Source organism: Sceloporus undulatus, chromosome 5 (genome assembly GCF_019175285.1).
Source record: "Sceloporus undulatus isolate JIND9_A2432 ecotype Alabama chromosome 5, SceUnd_v1.1, whole genome shotgun sequence".
NCBI classification, from domain to species: Eukaryota; Metazoa; Chordata; class Lepidosauria; order Squamata; family Phrynosomatidae; genus Sceloporus; species Sceloporus undulatus.
In genome coordinates, this window is record NC_056526.1 from 113,668,437 (window position 1) to 113,672,154 (window position 3,718).

At 49.7% G+C, this 3,718-nt stretch overlaps 1 long non-coding RNA gene across 1 annotated transcript; it reads left to right on the plus strand.

Annotated features, from left to right (window-relative positions):
* The first annotated feature begins 1,154 nt into the window (after positions 1-1,154).
* Positions 1,155-3,678, plus strand: LOC121930354. The gene is made up of 2 exons (XR_006103921.1): positions 1,155-2,472; positions 3,277-3,678. It is a non-coding gene; the product is annotated as an uncharacterized LOC121930354 (long non-coding RNA).
* Positions 3,679-3,718: the final 40 nt, after the last annotated feature.

Below are 3,718 nucleotides of genomic sequence, written 5' to 3' on the forward strand. Positions count from 1 at the left end.
CACAGAAAACTGCCTCTTGCCTGGGCAGAAGAGATAGCCCAGTGGAAATATCTGGACAAATCATTCATCTCCACATCTGAATGATGTAGGGTCTTAGATACAATGTACAGTTGGAAAGCTAACAGAAATGCAGTTGAAAAAATGGAGGGAAATGAAGTGCAATATATGGGAGATTAGCCATAAACAGTGGAGAGAGGTCATTGGAAGGGAAATATATAGCATCATGACCACACAAAAACTCTTGCAGAAGCTTTGAAACTGAGGTGGGTAATGTGCTGTCATAGCTGTCATTAATGAATTAGATGGATTTAGCATGATATAAAGAAGCCTAAGGGAACTTTGGGCTTGTGTGTTCTCTTGCTGAGCAATAAGAAATGGAAACCAAAAACTTCCACAGCTTAACATAGCTGAAATTTTGCTGTTTTATCAAATGGGACACTCTTCATGGTGAATTTACACTGGTTTTTTTTTTTTGTAGCATTTTTTATAGCAATTTTTATGATGAGTAGTATATATGAATAATAAGCAAACCAGTTGGGAGTGTTAGGAGTGCTGGGAGAGAGGAATAGACAATAGCGTTAGTAACAACTTTAAAGTAAAGTTAAGCAAATCACATGTCTATGCTTTCTGATTAACAAGTTTTATTCATTCCAATTTTCAGAGACGTTCTGGCACCTAAATTTTATATGTATCATTAAAGATATAAATGTCTCTTACACCAAAATTTCTACTTTAATTTTAGGATATTACTTTCCACAAAGCTTAGAAACATAAATTTGGAGGCCATTATTTGGTGGGGGGGGGAATCTGATACTTTAGATTTATTTTAGGATGTAAAACAGGTTCCCAAACAGGCCCATTGACCCTGTCTCCCCCAATAGTGTCTCAACCAAATGATTTCTGAGGCACTGTGCATTGGAGCAATAGGAATAATGACTGTTGCTCTCTCTCAGTCACTAGGTGTATTGAAAGAGGGTCCCAAAATGCCAGCACTGCACAGCAATGGCAGGGAGGGACCCCAATTTGATGGACCAATGGAATGAGGCCTGGGTCCTCTGGGGGTGGTGCTCCGCACCATGACGTTTCATAGGGGCGGGGCTGTAACCAACTTAAGGAGAGCCCCGATCCTCCATGCCCCCTCTCTGCAGCTTGAGCTCAAGGACATGTAGACAATACTGGGGACTTTAGGGTGCGCAAAGCACTGGAGGGTTGGAGTAGAGAGCAGGGCCACCGGGTGGACCAAAGGGAGCCATTGTCACCCCAAGTACTAAAAGGTTTGCGAGACCTATGGCCGAATATATGCGCATCACCATTTGAGGTAGTCCTTTTCCACGCTGCAGCCCTGGCAGCCTTTTTTGGGGCCTTGCGGATAAGTGAGCTAGTTGCATCATCCAAAGGAGACACAACCAGAAGGGCCCTGGAGTTTGGTGACTTAGCTATTTCAGACAACTTAGTACAGCTCAGGATCCGACGTTCCAAAACAGATCAGAGGGGTAAAGGGGTGATAGTTACATTGGCTCGCTGCAATGATAAGTCACTGTGTCCAGTTACCGCACTGCATGATTACATTAGGCTTAGGGGGGAACATTCTGGCCCCCTTTTTTGCCACATAAACCATTCCCCCTTGACCAAATACCAGTTTTGGAGAATAACATCAGAGGCCTTAAATAGATTAGGACTCCCTAAGGCTCGCTTTGGCACTCACTCCTTTCGCATTGGGGCAGCGTCTACGGCAGCGGCAATGGGAATGGCCCCTAGCTCAATCCAGCGAATTGGCCGCTGGAGGTCCACTGCTTACAAAAGGTATGTGCGGCTTCTTAATCACTAACCAGTCTTATATAGGTTTCAGGTGCAGAGCAGGAAGACTGCGAGTCCTGATCTGTGGACACAGCATGGTTTATTGGGCGGCGCGGCAAGCCAGAAGCAGCCCAATGGGGGCCCAACTGGGCCTGAGCAGAATGGCCACAGTGGAATGGCTTGGTAAAAGAGGGCTGAAGTGGAATGGTCTGCTTCCTCTGCTGTTCAAGGAGCGTGCGGGGCCACCGCCTGATGTGCTTGTCATCCACTTGGGGGGGGAATGACCTTGGTCTGATGAAAGGCAAGGCCCTCTCAATACAGGCTTTGCAGGACTTTAAATGCATTCAAGCTTCCTGGCCTAACGTAACACTGGTGTGGTCCGCAATACTGCCTCGCCAGTCCTGGAGGGGTGAAGGGGATCCACGCGCCATCGATCTGGCACGGAGAAAAGTGAACCGGGCAATGCGCAAGGCCATGGACGAAGGATTGGGCCACCTTATTACACACCGGGGAATCTTGTTTCGCCGGAAAGAGCTCTACAGGGCTGACGGCATACACCTCTCGGAGGAAGGAAATCTTTTATTCCTGGAGGACTTCCAAAAGGGGCTGGGTGCCATCTTGGCTGGCCTGGTGGGGGAAAGGGACTAGGCAGACACCTGTCCCTTTCTGTGGCAGGTAGTGGGGGGAATGTGAGAGTTCGGCGTACACCGTGGCACCCCCTTGTGGTGTAGGTAGAGCTCCGGAACCACCTTTCTAGGGTTACCACGGCCCGGAGGTGGGGAAAGACTCGATCCTTGAGGTAGACCTGGGATTTTGGCCCCCACTCCTAAAGTTACACGGCTTGGGTGAGGGTACCTGGGTCTGCCTTCCACCAGAGGTCCAGTCTGGGGAGTAGTCCAGTCAAATGGACTGCTCTACAGGGGGCAGGTGTTTTCGCCCGAGGGAAGGCTGGGGAGGTTGTCAGATAATGACACCTGCCCCAGCTGATCCCCAACCAGGTTGCTCCCCCCTTTTGTGGTCTTCCAGGATTTACAAATATTTAATTAGGTCAATAAAAGTGGCCCATTATCAACCCAATCTGTTTGTCTGGTCTCATTATTCCATGGTGAAACATCAAGAGGGTCCCAAAATGCCAGCACTGCACAGCAATGGCAGGGAGGGACCCCAATTTGATGGACCAATGGAATGAGGCCTGGGTCCTCTGGGGGTGGTGCTCCGCACCATGACGTTTCATAGGGGCGGGGCTGTAACCAACTTAAGGAGAGCCCCGATCCTCCATGCCCCCTCTCTGCAGCTTGAGAAGCGTGCCCCACCCTCCCGCCCTCGGTGTAGTGTGGGCATTGCTGGTCGCTTCGGGGCCGAGTAGGAATTTTCTCCCCTCTTTCCAAGGGGTTTTTCGCCTACTCCACACTGCAGCCAGGGGAGATAACGGGACAATTGGCTAAGGGTGGCGGCTATAAATAGGATATCATTTGGCAGGTAGTGGGGGGAATGTGAGAGTTCGGCGTACACCGTGGCACCCCCTTGTGGTGTAGGTAGAGCTCCGGAACCACCTTTCTAGGGTTACCACGGCCCGGAGGTGGGGAAAGACTCGATCCTTGAGGTAGACCTGGGATTTTGGCCCCCACTCCTAAAGTTACACGGCTTGGGTGAGGGTACCTGGGTCTGCCTTCCACCAGAGGTCCAGTCTGGGGAGTAGTCCAGTCAAATGGACTGCTCTACAGGGGGCAGGTGTTTTCGCCCGAGGGAAGGCTGGGGAGGTTGTCAGATAATGACACCTGCCCCAGCTGATCCCCAACCAGGTTGCTCCCCCCTTTTGTGGTCTTCCAGGATTTACAAATATTTAATTAGGTCAATAAAAGTGGCCCATTATCAACCCAATCTGTTTGTCTGGTCTCATTATTCCATGGTGAAACATCAA